The sequence below is a fragment of the Fukomys damarensis genome, unplaced genomic scaffold (assembly GCF_012274545.1).
Source record: "Fukomys damarensis isolate Sample0158 unplaced genomic scaffold, DMR_v1.0_HiC HiC_scaffold_17, whole genome shotgun sequence".
NCBI classification, from domain to species: Eukaryota; Metazoa; Chordata; class Mammalia; order Rodentia; family Bathyergidae; genus Fukomys; species Fukomys damarensis.
Window position 1 is genome coordinate 24,152,353 of NW_022900929.1, and position 17,394 is coordinate 24,169,746.

Here is a 17,394-nt window from a genome sequence, read left to right on the forward strand (position 1 = left end):
CAGCTGGGGTCCTGCCTTCCCCTCTGACTTCCGGGAAAGTGTCCCTTGCCTGCGCCAAGCCCTACAGCTCTCCCGCCTCCGGGAAAAAGGAGCCCAGCTCTGGAGACTACTGGCAGCAGCCTTCCTCCCCGCTGCCCCGCTCCTCCGCCCCAATCCGGGAGCTCCGTCCCGCAAGCGTCTGGAAGAAAGGGCAGCCCGGCCGACAGGGGGCGCTGCGCAGGGAGCCCCCAGCTGAGTCCCTCCAAACACGCCCACCCACCGCCACCCCCAGGGCTCCCCGGAACCCTTGCCCAGTTCTCCTGCTCAGTGGCTTCCGGGTAAAGTAGCCGAGGCTCACCGGGCTGGCCTTGTTTGATCTCCATTTGTCCAGGCTGATTATTTTCCAGCTAGGTCCTATTTTCGAGTAACGCAGTAGCAGAGGAAGAATTCAAGCCATCACTATTCACAGACAAGATCCACGGCCCAGAGAATTCCACCGAAAGACTCCTACAGCAAATAAATTCAGCAATGTGCTAGGAGACAGAATGGATACACTGCCAGCCGGGATGGCGCATTCCTGTAATTCCAGAACTGGGAGGCTGAGGCAGGAGGCTCACCAAAGAGAGTGAGTTGAAAGAGCAAAACAAAGGAAAACAAGGAAAGTATTCCAGGGCCTGTTTTGGCTTATTTCTCACATTCCTACATGCACGCTGGTTCCTCGAGTGTTTCGTTATGGGGCGAAGCCCTGAGCTAGCCCAGTCCACTCCCCTCCACCTCTGCGACTTTCCTTGTGAAACTAGGACACAGTAAAGACGACGTAAACATTCACCCAGCACAGCCAGAGAACTTTGTCCTGGTGACCCAGAATGATGTCTACCTACATGTGCCAGGAGCAACTTAAGCGAAGTGGAATTGGAAGATTATTCCCCCCTTCTAGATGTAACAAAATACATTAGCAATAGTTTCCGAGTGACGTACAAAGGATCATTTCATTATGGCCTAATGAAGCTGAAGTTCGTTACTATCATGAAAGTTAATTTTAAAAAGATACCTAGGGGCCGGGGATTTAGCTCAGTGGTTCCGCTGCCTGCCTCGCAAGCACAAATTCCCAAGTTTGATCCCCGGTACCAATCAATCAATCAATCAATCAATAAATAAATAAAAAGATACCTAAAGAGGGCCGCGGATTTAGCTCAGTGGTTCCACTGCCTGACTTGCACGCGCAAGGTCCTGAGTTCGATCCCTGGTACAAAATGAAAAAAAATATGTGAAGCAGGAGGATAACCATGAGTTTGAGGCCTGCCTGGACTACATGGCAAGACCCTATCTCAAAAAAAAAAAGTCTACAACCCAGTGGGGCATGGTGGCATCGCCTGTGATCCTAGAATTCTGGGAGGCTGAGGTAGGAGAATCACACATTAAAGCTCAGCCTGGGCAATTTAGTGATGCAGTGACACTGTTTTAGAATTGCTTTATAAAGACTGGGGGGATGTAGCTCCGTGCAAAGGCTCTGGTTTCGGGCAGGCACACTCAAGACACCCCACGCTCCGTGGATCTGGGTGGAGCCAGGGAATGGGGACAAGCAGGCCATTGTATCGCCATTAAAGAAATTAATCAAGACCTTGGATAAGGAGACAATGCTTTCCCAAGAAGCCTCCTTCTTGTGAAACCAAAGAACCACCCAGGCCCTGGGGGCTGGGCTAAGTACCCAGGACTGGGCTGTCAGTACTGAGAGGCCTGCTCCACCCTTGTGGGGTAACCCAAGGACACTGAGGTGCTCACCCCCTTCCTTCTTCTGCTCCCACTCTTGCCCCTCCATGTCCAGGGGCTCAACAAATGATTTCCCTTGAAACCAAAATCAGCACACATGTCATCCCAGCACTCGGGAGGCTGAGGCAGGAGGATCACATCCCTCACACACAACATTGCTTGGCAGATCCCAGTTGTGCTTGTTGAGTCCTCCTCTGCCAGAGGATTTGTGAGACTTCTCCCTGCTCCCACTTTTGGTTGTTTGAGACAGGGTCTTGCTATATAGTCTAGGCTGGCCTTGAACTCACCATGTAGCCCAGGCTGGCTTCAAACTCACAGCGATCCTCTAGGATCCTCTAGCGCCAGCCTCCTGAGTGCTGTGATTACAGGTGTCTTTTTTTGGTTTTTGTTTTTGGTACTGGGGATCAAATTTAGGTCCTTGAGATTGCAAGGCAGGCAGGGAACCACTGAGCTAAATCCCTGGCCCTTTGTTTTGTTTGTTTGTTTGTTTTGAGATAGGGTCTCACTATGTAGCTGAGACTGACCTGGAACTCACTATGTAGGCCAGGCTAGTCTCAAACTCACAGTGACCTTCCTGCCTCAGCCTCCCGAGTGCTGGAATTACAGGCTTGTGCCACCATGCCCAGCACTTTCTTTGTTTTTTAAAGACAAGGTCTCACTATGTAGCCCAGGCTGGCTTTAAACTCTTGGTGATCCTCCTGCCTCAGCTTCCCAAGTGCTGAGATTATAGACAAGTGCTGCCACACCCGGTAAATTCTGGTTCACAATTCTGTCCGTGGCTGGCTGGCTCTAAGGTAGAAATAGCAATGCAGAAAGGAAGAGTGGGGAAGAGGTGCTCAACCCAGAGCAGGCACAGAGCAAAGAGAGGAGAAGCTGGGGACAAGAACTCACCCTTCCAGGCCCCGCCCCCCGAGGGTGCCCTCAGCTCTGGTCACGGTGAACCTGCTGGTGAGCACAGCGCCCAGTGACCCGCTCCTCCCACACTCAGGAGGTTTTGGGGGCCATTTCTAGGCAACACCCACACATAACCTGCCCGTGGCTCCCCCGCCGAATGACAGTGGGTCTAGAGATGCCACCCCCAAGGGCGAGCCCAGCAGGAGCCATGTGGACCCTAGCACCCAGCTCCGGGGTCCTAACACAGACAATGCTGGCTCCGTTCACAGAAGCACACGGGCGGCCCGTGTTCAGGGCAGCTCCACCTTTTGGGGTCCATGTTTTCAGTACACAATGAACACGTTCATCCTGGGCAGGTGGTACATGTGCAGGTCGCATCTTCATCCTTTTCACTTCCCCTTCCCCGCCTCTCGCCCATGCTAGGTCCCCTGCCAGTCTGCAAAAGGTCTACCTCCCTGTGTCCCGTCATCTAGCTTTCCTTTCGCACTTTATTTACACCTTGGGTTTTTAATATTTCAACTTCTGTGTCTGATTTATTTCACTGAGCATTGTGGCCTCACGGCGCATCGATTTCCCTAAAATGACTCGTTTATCCTTCTTTGTGACAGAGTAGTACTCTCTTGTGTGTAGTACAGCATTGTCTTTATCCGTCTATCTGCTAATGGACGTGTAGGCTGCTTCTAAGACTTAACTATTATAAATGGTCCTGCTATAAACATGGGTGTGCATGGATCACTGCGATATGATGTCTTTAACTCTTCTGGGAAGACATCTAGAAGGGGAACCAGGTTGAATGGAATTTCTATTTCTAGTTCTAGGTTTCTGTGGAATCTGCATGCTGATTTCCGTAGAGGCTGTACTAGCTCACATTCCCACCAACGGCATAGGAGGGTTTGTTTCCCCCCTGCAGCCTCGCCAGCATTTTATTTCACTTTTGTGATGACGGTCGTTCTTCCTGGAATCTCAGTGTAGTTTTCATTTGCATTTCTCTAGTGGCCAAAGATGTCAAACACTTTTCCATGTATTTATTGGCCATTTGTATTTCCTCTTCTGAGAAGTGTCTGTTCTTTTTTTTTCAACAGGGTCCTCACTATGTACTTGAGACTGACCTGGAACTCACTATGTAGCCCAGGCTGGTCTCCAACTCACAGGGATCCTCCTGCCTCAGCCTCCTGAGTGCTTAGATTACAGGTTTGCGCCACCATGCCCCACTGAGAAGTGTTTGTTCTCTTCAGGTTCCCATTTTTAACTGGGTCTTTTACTTGGAGGGGTTTACTTATCCTGAGTTCTTTGTGTATTCTAAATGTGAGTTCTCCGTCTGAGGAGTAGCTGGCAAAACCTTTCCCCTTTGTGTACAGTGTCCCTCACTGGTCTCTGCTGGTCACTTCCTTTGCTGTACAGAATGAGGAGAGCAGATAATGAGAACAAGGCATAACTGACCTTCTCTTCGAGCACCGAAGAGGAAAACTGCAGGCTGTGCCTCCTTTGGCACAAGCAGGCACACTGGCACGTTGTAGTTTCCAGAGATGAGTCAGTACAGCTGGGCTCTGGGTGTTTCCCTGGGTATTCGCTGTGGATAACAGAGGGCGATGAGTCTTCCAATAACCTCACTGCCTTTCCTTGTCTAAATGAATAAAAGCAGGCGCCTAACGCTCTTAAAGTCTGAAAGGATAAATTTTTAGTATTTGACTTAGACTAAGGCTAGCATCAACACAATGAATTTCTGGGATATACATATAAATCTGGTCTCATTTTTATTGCAACTCAAACATTTAAAAATGTTAGCAGACCAATGACATAAGTTTGACACACTGAAAGGACAATAATGTCGTAATCTCTCAGTAATGACAGCTGTTGGGTTTTTCTTGTGGTCACTACAATGCACATGAATGTCATTAAATATCTTTTATTTGAAGACAATGGAAGATAAGATTTTATATTTCCAATGACAATACTTTTTTAGTTATGCTAATAAGATATGCCATAACCTAGATAACACATAGTCCTTGGTCACATACAAGTTTGTGGAAACCAGAAATGATATTAGAATAGGCATTTGGCAACTTGACCCTCTAAAGAGGCCAAGGCCATATTTTAATGTATAGATACAGATACAGGAGGGTGAACACTGGCTACTTTTATCTCCTCTTAGAGAAAAAAGAATAACATACTTATTTTAAGGAGGAAATTAATTTTTTTAAGAAAAAAAAAAACCTTCAATACAACCACCACCAAACAGCCCATCCTGCTTCCCTCAAGGGAGTTACCAGTCTTACTGAAAAGTCAAAATACCAGCTCACAATGCTACCGTGAGTTAAGATAGTCAACTTCATAGTCGAGTATTTAAAAAGCACAGATGTAACAATGTGAAAAGAGAAGCACTACTCTGGAGTTGGTGGAGCAAACCCATTATCTAAATGAGTGGCACTCACTCTTAAAGTCAAAGACATTCAGGTCTTAACTCCACACTGCAGATATCAATAAATTGAATAAAATGTACCATAAATACTGATTTAAAGCCATGTACTGCTTTAAGTACTTCACACATAACCAATGAATCCTCAAAGAAAACCCCATGACATAGGTACCCTAACAGTTGCTATCATGGAGATGAAGACAACTGCCCAAGGACTCACGGTTTGTTCAATGATGAAGCTGATATATGAGCTAAACAATGTATGAGCTAAACTAACATCAGAGCCTGTGCTACAATCTGTAATATGTGAAGAGCCTGCACATTCATCCTTTACACTACAAAGGTCCCCAGTATATACAGACCTTATACAGACCCAAACTATTTGATTTTTATTTATTTTGGGTGATTATTTTTGGTGAATCCAACATAAGTCACCTGCTGAGTAAATGGATAACAAAAAGTTGCTTTTCTCCTTATTGTAAAAAGGGTAAATTTTAGAAAAATTTTGAGTGAGCTGAGGAAGGAGGAGGAAGAATGAGAACAAAATGTGTGCATTTCCCACAACCAGAATGTATAGTCTTTAAAATCAGAGAAAAAAAAAAATAGACAACCAGGAAACATTGTAGAAATAGGATTGTTGCTTTGGGATTCAGGACCCCAAAGGAGGTTGGGGAAACTCTCTGGCAGAGCACATACTCAGCAGGCAAGGCTGACAAGGAGTCAGCTTCCAGAAAACCTGTAACAATAATACAAATAAGAATATTGCCTTGAATTCCCCACTCCTTCACTACACAGAATGAAGTTTTCCCACTAGAAATCTTGTCCTCATCCCCTTCCACCAAACCCTCTTGGAGCTATCCCTCTCGTTAAAGACAGGGTCTCACTATGTTGCTCAGACTAGCTCAAATTTCCATACCCCATTGATCCTCCTGCCTCAGTTTCCCCAGTATTTGGGACTACAGATGTGTGCCACCCAGCCAACCTCCAGTCCTGCCTTTTTTCACATGGGCAAGGCTTTATTAAAACTGCATCTGTGCTGCAGCACAGAAGGTTCAGTGCCTCAGAGGAAAGCCAACTTCCAGTCCTACCCACGTCTACAACTGCAGTCATCTCAACACAACACATCACAGTAATAGCCATTATTTATTAATCATTCCTTGATGGTGAGCAGTGTACTAGGCACCATCCCCACATCCCCTTACTAGGGCTTTCCCACTGAGCTACATCCTCAGACCTTTTTTTATTTTTTATTTTGACCCCCACCCCCACCCCCGGTCAGGGGCAAACTCCTAAACCAGTTCCCACAGAACTGCACCCTTGGGGAGTGAACGGTCAAAAAATTTGAAGCCTCACCCGGCTCCTGGGTGGAAGAATCACTCACTAGCGGGGGGAGCAGCAGAGGAAGAAGGAGCTCAGCTTGCAGTCCCCGCGATCCAGGAAAGAAGCCGCGCTGGAGCAGAGAGGCCTGCAAAGCCCCGGGACACCTCCGCCAGGGGCCGGAAACCCGGAGGAGGACACTGCAGCCCGGGGTGGACAGCGGGGCATCGAGGCGGCCTTTACTGCGCTGGAGAAGATGGATGGAGGAAGAGACTACCGGAAGTCAGGGTAAAAATCAGGTTTCACATAGGACATTTAACTTTTCAATGCTTGTTAGATATGCCGGTGGAAAAGTCCAGGAATGAGTTCAGATTTAAGAGGAATTAGAGAGATTGGTGAGATAAAGGTCGCCATCTGGCGGTGGTTGCCGGTAGGGCAGAACAGGGAAGCTCCGGTAGAGGGAGAGGAACAGCTGCGGGGACCAGGGTTTACAGCACCCTTGGGAAGAAAATATTCCCACAGAACCCTTACATTGTTGGTAAATGAGGAAAGAAGGCAGCAGAGACAAGACAAAGACGCATGGAATGAGGTGAAAAGGGAGATCAAAGAGCTCAAGAAGCTGGACATGGTGGTGCATGCCTATAACCGCAGCTACACAGAGGCTGAGGCAGGAGGATCACAAGTTTGAGGCCAGCTACAGAGAAACTGGCCTGTCTTGGCCTAGCTACTGCACTACTAGGCTATAGGAAATATCCCTCGGGAAGATCCTTAACCTGACTTTCCAACAGCCACAGGCAGAACAGCTGTTGCTGGAGAGGCACACCTCAAAGGCTAAGGGTGAGGAAGAAATCACAAAGACCCTAATGAGACTTCACCAGGGACAAAACATCAGGTAGAAACTCCCAACATGAAGCCCTTCGGGAAGCCCAGCAGCTCCAAGCAGAACTGGGAGCTACATGGGAAAGACTCGTATTGGGGGGCTGGGCCGGGCAGAGGGCATGCCTGTTATCCCAGACGCTAAGGAGGCTGAGGCAGGAGGCTCTCAAGCTCAAGGCCAGCCTGGCCAATTTAGCAAGACAATGTCGCACAATAAAAAAATTTTTAAAAAGGGGCTGGGGGTATGGCTCAGGGGCAGAACATACCTGGGTTCAATCACAAGTACAGGGAAAAATTTCTCTTAGTGGTTGAAAGTTTCCTGATTCATTACTTTCTTCGGGTTTGTTTTTTTTTTTTTTTCTTTCTTTGTTGCAGCATTAGAAGCCTGTGCTGCCACCACTGTGCCTGGTTGTATTTTTTTATGTGGCTTGGATTTTATATAATAATTACCCATAATTTTTACACAATAATGCTCATTCTAAAACATGTTAATTAGTTATTAAGAACAAGCTAAGTCAGACGTGATGGAACTCACCTGGAATCCAGGCACTATGGGAGGCTGAGGCCAGAGAATCTCAAATTCAAGCCCAGCCTGGCCAATTTAGCAAGACACTGCCTCAATATGAAAAAGTAAAACTGAGTTGGGTATGAAAGTCAGTGTGAGGGCCCTGGGTTCAACCCAGAAAGAAAAGAAAAAGAAGGCTGGGGATTTAGCTCATTGGTGCTACCACCTGCCTCGCAAGGTCCTGAGTTTGTAAAAAAAAAAAAAAAAAAAAAAAAAGAGAGCTACATGAAGTAACATTTATTTATTTTTATTTTTGGGTGGGGGTACCAGGGATTAAATTCTGGTCCTCGTGCTTGTGAGGCAGGCGATGGAACCACTGAGCTAAATCCCTGGCCCGAAGTAACATTTATTTGGCACCTATTATATGCTAGATTTTTCTAGATTTTTGCATGCACCGAACTAGATTAGATTGCATGCATCTAATCTAGAACTGTCTAATCTATACATAACTCAACACAGGAATTATACACTTCATTTTCCAGAATAGAAAACCAAGGCTTCTGAGTAGGTTGAGCCTAGGGCCACACAGGTGCAGGGTCCCTCCTGCCAGTCTGACTGTGGGCCCCTGTCCCTGTGTGCGCACACACGCGCGCACACACGCATGCATGCACACTTCTGCACCATCCCATGGGCCAAGGTCAGGCCAGAATTCCAACACAAGAGCCCTCTCTGTGCTCTAGAAATCATTGCTGATTTCGCCTGTCCTAGGTCACACTGGGGAAACACCAGCGCTGCTGTCTACGTGGCCCGGATAATATGATGCTCCACTAGGAAGCGGCTGTAGGGCAGAGTCCCATGAGGCGCAGTGGTGTGCAATATCACCAGGAGAGACTTTGTACCTCCAGGGTCTGGTTTCAAAAGCCTGGGTGGAGGAGAGAGATCCGAAACACAGAGCTAAGGACTGGGACATTGCTCTGTGGCAAGAGTTTGCCCGGCAGGAACAAGGCCGTGTGTTTGAGCCCCAGCACCACACACACTTTTGGCAAAAGCCTGAGGAACCTTACCAATTTCCAGGTATTCAGAGATCTCTTTCACAATGACTGTGTATAGATATACATGAAGTGTGGTCTAAGATATTTATCAAAATAAAGAAACACAATGAAACGCCTTCAGACACCCCACCCCCCGGCTTCAGTCACACTTAGTCCATTATTCTTGCCACTCTCTGTTTTTAGTACCAGGGGTCAAACTCGGGTCCTTGCGCTTGTGAAGCAGGCACCGGAACCACTGAAATCCCCAGCCCTCTTGCCACTTTCTGAAGCAAGCTGGAGTCTTCTTTCCTGAATGTCCCTAGTTGCACTGTCATGGCTGTCATGATGTCCTAAATGGATTCAAAACATTCCCCTTGCAGGGTCAATTTGACTTTGAGAAACACACAGAAACCACACAGTGCCAGCTCTGGTGCATAAGGTGAGCAAGGACACAGCGTCATGTTTTTACGAGCTGCCTTTCTGTTGGGTGGCGCTCGGCAGCAGCATTCACCACATTTTTTATCACACATCATAAAGACACTCAGGAAAGAGGACTTCCAGAGCTGCTCCAGAAAGTGGCAAGAAGCTGCATGTGGTGGCGCACACCTGTGGTCCCAGCACTTGGGAGGCTGAGGCAGGAGGATCAAGAGAATTGCCAGCCTGGGTTACATAGCAAGACCCTGTCTCAAAAAAGAAAAAGAAAAAAAGAACAGTGGGATGTGTGTTTGAAGTAAGGTGGAGGATTTTGAAGGGGATTCGTGGCAATGTCACTTTTACTGTAATACATTTTTTGAAAGGTGTGCTGCCATGCCCAGCTTGTAGTACATTTAAAAAATTTAAATATTCATCATTTTTCATTCACCTCATATTTACTGAATCTGGGTCCAAACACACATTTCATTCTGAGTATTAGGATCCCATTATTTACCTAGCAATGCCCTCCACTTTCAAGTAAGGAACACCAAGACTGTATTTAACCATCACTGTAATTCAGCAGCCCTCACATTTGTGTTTGGTTTTCAAACTATCAGCCCTGTAGACTTAAGAAATGAGATTCTTTTCAAGCTGACACGGAAGCTCTCCACTCTTAGATCATGCTACGTTGAACTTTTCTCTCTGAAAGTTTTTTAGCTCACTCAACATCAGTGTCCCCACCCTCATTATTATCAGTGACATCTTATTTCCTATTAGCAAGGGGCTCAGCGCTGCACAACCTGAGATTCTCCCAAGTCCCACCTTTGTGACCTCTCCAGTCTCCCAAAAGCCCTCCTGGTTACAATCCCATATCTTACAGGGTCCAACCAGGAGACATGGACCATGTAGAAGTTATAACAAATAAAGTTTCATATGAAGAATTATTGGGCTGGGGATTTAGCTCATTGGTGCTGCTGCCTTCCTCGCAAGCTCAAGATCCCGAGTTCGATCCCCAGTACCCCCCGCCAAAGAATTATTAATTATAATGGGATCAGCATAGCAAGGGATGGGCTAGTAAGAGAAAGAAAGAACTTTCAAGAATATAGGACGAGGTAGGCCTGTCCGGTGCGGGCCTGAATTCCAAGTGCTCTGGTAGGCTGAGGAGGATTGCAAGTTTGAGCTCAGGCTGGACAATTTAGGCATGTAGCTCAGTGCAAAGGCCCCAGTAACGCGCGCGCACGCACACACACGAAAACAGAATATGAGAGAGAATATGGGGCAAGCAGCTGTCTTACTATAAGGAACAGCTGCAATTCCAAGGCTGAGATAAGGTGACGGAGGAAGGGACCTCTTCCCTAGGTCTGACTGAGATAGGGGCGAATGGCAAAGGAGTCTCTGTGCTGGACTGTGCTGACTCCCGGCCAGGGCTGAGAATCCACCCGCGGAGCGCGGTGAATGTCCCGCGGCCACCTACCACGGGGACCGAAGAGCAGCGCCCGGCCGCGGCTCTCTGGCGCCCTCTGCCTGCCGACTCCGTCAGTGCCGCTGGGGACACAGCCAGCATGGCCAGGGTTACCCGCAACTGCAGCCCAGCGCCGGACTTCCCCGCAGCTTTTCATCTCTACGTCCCCTTGTGCCTCTCGGTGCTCTTCCTGTCCTCAACCTTAGGCACCTTCTCCCATTGCAGTCAAGATGTCAAGATTCCATTTCTTATTTCACAAGAGGTTAAAAAAACTATGGGACATGGTTTTGTACGACTTCAATCCCCAGCACTCGGGAGGCTGAGGCAGGAGGATCACAGCGAGTTCGAGGCCAGCCTGAACTAGAGTTCAGGACCAGCCTGCACTACCTTGTGAGACCCTGTCCAAAAAGAGAAAAGAAAAGAGGAGGCAGAGGAGGAAGAGAAGGAAAAGAGGAAGAGGAGGAAGTAGAGGAAGTAGAGGAAGTGGAGGAAGTGGAGGAGGAGGAAGAGGAGGAGGAGCAGGACAAGGGAGTCTGGTGCAAGAGCCGAGCTTGCGCACAGGACCAGGTCCCTTGAACTAATCAGTGTGACTGCCAATATCCAGTGTGCTTAGATCAAACAAAACTAAGGCTGGGTGATAGTGATACAGAGGGGAAATGACGTTGGGCGTCAACAGCAAAACAGGAGTATGGTGCTGCTGCACAACATTCATGTTCCAGATTCCTTGATAGTGGAGGGCCAGAGTTTTGATTCTAAACTGCCCACTCACTAATGTGAAGAGAGGAATAAAATAGTCAAGCCATTCCTTGAGTGTCCTTAAGATACAAAATAAACCATGATGACAACTGTGACAAGTGCTGCTCCTGGCTCCTCAAACTGCCATGGGGACAAACCCAAGGGCCGCACACAGTGGGCCTGGTATCCGCACCAGAACTGACTGTGTCTCCAAACCAAGGAATGATCAACTCCTCTGACCTGTGTCTTACAGCGAGAAGCCATTTATAGTGACCCCCTCCCTCAGCACTGTTACAAAGAGCAACTACACTACATTTGGGGTTTTGAAGGAAATCACTCTGAGGCTGGAGATGTAGTGGAACAGCACTTGATTAGTATACAAGAAGCCTGAGTTCGATTCCCAGCACCACAAGATAAATAGAGTCTGAGTCAGGCGTGGTAGTACACACCTGTAACCCCAGCACTCTGAGGTGAGAGGATTGCAAGTTTAAACCTAGTTGGATCAACTCACAAGACTGTCTCAAAACAATAAAATGAAGGGATTTAGCTCAGTGGTTCTGCCACCTACCTCACAAGCACAAGGCCCCTAGTTTGATCCCCAGTAACAAAAAAAAAAAAGTTTTTTAATTAAAAAAAAGAAAAGGCCCAAGGATATAGCTCAGGGGTCAAGCACTTAGTATGTGCAAGGTCCTGGGTTTAATCTCTAGTACTGTCAAAAAATATATTTACATCAGTCTGACTACCGCAGAGAGATTTCACTGGATCACAGCCTGCATTTATGGGTTAGTCTTTCATATTGGATGGTTTCGTTCCTCTACCAAATTAAATCTTTCCAATTCTGGGTCTTCCACTGGATGGTGACTAGTGGATATAAACAAAATCCAGAGATAGGTTAATTATCAAAAGTAAACCAAAAAAAGTAAACAGAGAGATTAAAAACATCAAGAAAGACAGTAAGGTATGGTGGCACTTGCCTGTAATCCCAGCACTCAGGAGGCTGAGGCAGGAGGATTGCTGCAAATGTGAGGCCAGCCTAGGCTACATAGACCCTATCTCAGAAATATACATTTTAAATAAGTACTTCTTGCTATAAAAGTGAGGGAGGACATTAAAACTTTTCCTTTTGGGCCAGAGATTTAGCTCAGTGATGCTGCCACCTGCCTCGAAAGTGCAAGGTCCTGAGTTCAATCCCTGGTACCAAAAACAAAACAAAACAAAACAACAACAAAACTTTTCCTCTTTTCGTGAATTTTGAAAAAAATAAAAAGTATAAAAACCAAAACTACATTTCATTTTATGATCAGCTTCTCTTAAAAATAAAAACTGAGCTGGCTTGGTGGTACAAAGCTATAATCCCAGCATGTGGGAGGCTGAGGCAGGAGGTCGCTGTGAGTTAGAGGCTAGGGTGGGCTACATAGTGAGTTCAAGGACAGCCTACACTGCATAGCAAGATCCTGTCTAAAACAAACAAATAAATACATTTTTAAAAACTGATACTTCTGCATTCATTCCTTTTCGGTTGATTAGAAAAGCAATATCCCACAACTGGTCTATTCATCCAGACCACAACCCATCCTCTACCCCATACAATTGGTCTCGATTCTTTTGTGAGTAGCTAAGAAAGGGAAACAGGACGAGGGACACTCTTAGGGTCAAGAACACTCCCCGATTGATGGCCACCATCTCTGTACACAGAGCCAATCAGAAATGTGCTATTTTGAACCAATCAGAAACTCCCTATTTTCAATCCTTGATTTGAATCTGGTGCTGTTCGCGGAACCAATCAGAAGGTGGTCTTTTCAATCTTTCATTTGCATGTGGGCATAACCAATCAAAGACACTTCCTGATCCCTCATTTACATGTAGCAGGAAGACAAGTTTTTTGGTACCAGGGATCAAACTCAGATCCTTGCGCTTGCAAGGCAGGTGAGGGAACCACTGAGCTAGATATCCGGCCCCTGAAATTAGTTTTTTTGTTTGTTTTTGTACTGGGATTGAACTCAGGACCTTGCACTTGTGAGGCAGGCAGCGGAACCACTGGGCTAAATCCCTGGCTCCTAAATGAGTTTTTGATAGCACCATTTATACATGGGGTGATGCCACGTAAGGAGTGTTTGATTGGACCTGTGGTGGCAGATTTGGGGTAAACCAGGATAAAACAGTCAAACAGCTGGGCAAAAATCTGTCCAAGTCAAGGACCCAGGGCACAATCACAGAACACAGGATCCAGGATGACTGCAACTCCAATCAGACAAACGCTATTTTCTTTGTTTTGTCTTGCTTTGTTTGAGATGACAGGGGGGATCTATGTCATTCAGTGTCCAAGTCAAGGACCCAGGGCACAATCACAGAACACAGGATCCAGGATGACTGCAACTCCAATAAGACAAATGCTATTTTCTTTGTTTTGTCTTGCTTTGTTTGAGATGACAGGGGGGGATCTATGTCGTTCACGCTGGTCTTAAACTCACCATGGAGCTCAGGCTTGCCTTGAGCTCACAGCAATCCTCCTGCCTCAGCCTCCCAAGTGCTGGGATTACAGGCCTGTGCTACCATGCCTGCCTTCTTTTCTAAAATACAGGATCTTATTATGGTGGCGCTCCCAGTGAAGGGTGGAGCCTGGGCCCAGATGTGCTGAGACCCAACCTGCTTTATGGGTGCTCATGGGGGCACTTCATCCCACCTGTATTTGTCTATAACAAAGTATCAGAGCTGTGTACTTTAAAAACCAGGTTTATCTGACTCATTTTTCTGTTAATGATGAGGTCCAAAGAGCACAAGACCGTAGAGGAAACTGGCCACATTTGGAAGGCACCAAGGGCACGGGGTGACCATGCTTTCTAATAGCCACTCTCTGGAGAAGCAGGCAGGGTCCCCCAGAACCACAGTGATTTCCTCAGGCCTTGGGCCCAAAAACTTCAGACCTGCAACGAGGCCCCATCTCTTAAAGGGCCCATGCTGGTACCAAGCCTTTGGAGCACAACCCTTTGTGGGACACACTCAAGCCATCCCCTCCTCTGTTCCAGTTCCTAGGAAACTGCGAATCCCGCAGTTCCAGGGGACGATGCTGAACTTTTACTTGGCAAAATCCACAAATGCAAGAATGACCACAAATCCACAGGACTGTAATTCTTAAGGAGACTTCTGCCTAGGTAGAGTTTTGTAAAAGGGAAATTAAAAATTTTAAAGATAGCGTTGGGGATTTATCTCAGTGGCCCTCTGCCTCCCTTGTAACCACAAGGTCCTGAGTTCAAACCCAGGAGAGGAAAGGGGAGGGGAGGGAAAGGGAGGGGAGCACAGGACAGGAGTCCTTGTATAGCACTGGGTGGATTCCAGAGGGTGTTCAGGTCCTTTCCTCATTCTTTTCTTACTTTTCTAAGACCCTTTGGATTGGCAAGGGTCTGTATCATGCACTTGAATTTGAGGGTTCCTAGAAGGGTTGCATCTCCTTTATAAATTAAACTAGCCACTTTTAAAAACCATGCAGTGGGCAGGAGGTGCATGCGGGTATTAGTGAACTCACAACATGAGTTCAAGGCCAGCCTGAACTACATAGTGAGACCCTGTCTCAAAAAAACATAAATAGGTCTTCTATAAAAAAAAAACATTTATATTTCCTAAGACACTTGAAAAAGCCTTCAAAATGCTCACCTGATTTTCCCTTATTTTCTTTTCTCTTTTTTATAGTACTGGGGATTGAGCCCAGTACTTATGCATAGTAGGCAAGCACTTAAACACTAAGTTACTTCCCCAACCCAGCACACCTGATTTTGTAGAGTTTGGGCATTTGAAACAAAAAAAAAAACATTTATATTTCCTAAGACACTTGAAAAAGCCTTCAAAATGCTCACCTGATTTTCCCTTATTTTCTTTTCTCTTTTTTATAGTACTGGGGATTGAGCCCAGTACTTATGCATAGTAGGCAAGCACTTAAACACTAAGTTACTTCCCCAACCCAGCACACCTGATTTTGTAGAGTTTGGGCATTTGAAACAAGGTCTCACTATGTAACACAGGCTGGCTCTGAACTCGGTGGCGATCCTTCTGCTTCAGCCTCCACAGTGGTAGGATTACAGGTGTGCACAACCACACCCAGCTCCTTAATTTTTAAGAGAACTCATGAAAACAAAACTGATGGACACTTCAGTAACGGTATATATAAACACATGCACGCTGGGCGTGGTGGCGCATGCTTGTAATCCCAGCACTCAGGAGGCTGAGGCAGGAGGATCGCTGTGAATTGGAGACCAGCCTGGGCTGCATAGTGAGTTCCAGGACATCCAGGACAGGACAGTCTCAACTACATAGTGAAACCCTGTCTTAAAAAAAAAAAAAAGCACATTATCTCTAGAACTAGCGGGCTATGAGTGGCACCTGCTTCTTGTTTTCCATAATTCAGTTGTATTGTTTTACATCAGGAGTCAGACTGAAGTTCTACCTGACTCCAGTGGGCGTGTCAGCTGGTGCATTGGGTGAGCACAGCCCCTTCCTCAGTGGCTGCCAGGGAAACCTAGGCCCTGGTCTGTGGAGTGGCAGGGCTTTGCTGAGTTACTGCAGCTGAGGTCAGCATAACCCCTATTAAAGTCCTTCCCCTGGAAATTATAGTTTCTCATCGACCTGGTGGGCTGCTTGCTAATTGCATCTGGTCCTAGTACCGGCTTGTTCTATCCTAGCAAGGTAAACAGCGCTTCCTCCCTAACAGCACTGCCTGGCGCCATCAAGCCAGGTGTTCAGCACTATTTCACCAGACGCCTTCAAAGCGTACCCTGCTCCACATTCCTTCTCACAATTGTATTCAATAAATACTGGATGTGCTTGGAGACCTTTGTCTTTGCTGCCATGAGCAGCACTGACCAGGACCCAAGACTCAGCTTCTCCACTCTAAGTCCCTTGTTTCCTGTCTGTTCTTGAATTCGCCTTGCGCTGTGGTGGCTCACAGGCCAGGACCCGTGGCAGAGGTCCTGGTAAAGTCCTCTTCTCCATTCCCTACAAACAATTACAGGCATGTTTGATAAAAACTATGTCTATGTGCTGATATGAAAACTTGGACAATCAATAATGAAATCAACTCAGCAAAAGAATTATAAGGTAACGGACACAAAACACCCCCGAACCGTTAGCCTGTGTGATGTAAGAGCAAGATCTAATTCAATGCATACAAGGCTTGTAATAACTGAGCTGTGGAGGGTCAGACTGGGGCAGGGTCTTGGTCTGGGGAAAACTGATGTTTATAGACACGAAGGGTGCAAAAGGTTGGGACGATGCTTGCAAGACAACAAGCAGTACGTGTTCACTCTGCATGGGTCACAGTCATTTCCGTAATGGGATCTAAAAATGCAAAACGTGTTATGTTCTTGCCACCTACTAAACCCCAGAACCTGACTACTGAAACTTCTTAAAATAGGTTCATTTCCATAAAATAGCTAGAATATGAGAAAGAAGATCAGTGCGAACAGGAGAGAAAGGACCACAACAGGTCACAGATTTGACGCCACTCAGCTGCTGCTGTTCCACATGAAGCGGGCACCAAATAAAATGAAGCAAGCGAACATAGTCACGCACTCCTGTAGACCCTACACACGGGAGGCTGAGGCAGGAGGATTACTGTGAGTTCAAGACCAGCCTGGGATACAGAGTGAGTTCAAGGCCAACCTGAACCACAACAGTAAGACTCTCAAAATAAATAAATAAAATCAACTGCAACAAGGCATGGTAGAATATGCTTGTAATCTCAGCACTCTGGGAGGCTGATGCGGGAGGATCACAAGTATAAACCCAGGGGGATAACTGTGACTCAGGGAGATCCAGTCTCAAAATCAGAAACTTTAAAAAGGTCAGGGGATGTGGTTTAGTGGGAAGGCCCTTGGTTCAAGCCCCAGTACCGCAAACAATAAAAATAATAATAACGATGGAGACGCTGAGGCAAAGTTTGTCGAGTGCCTACCAGGGCCCGCAGCACGAGTCACAGGGCCCCGGCCTCACAGTCACAGGTTGA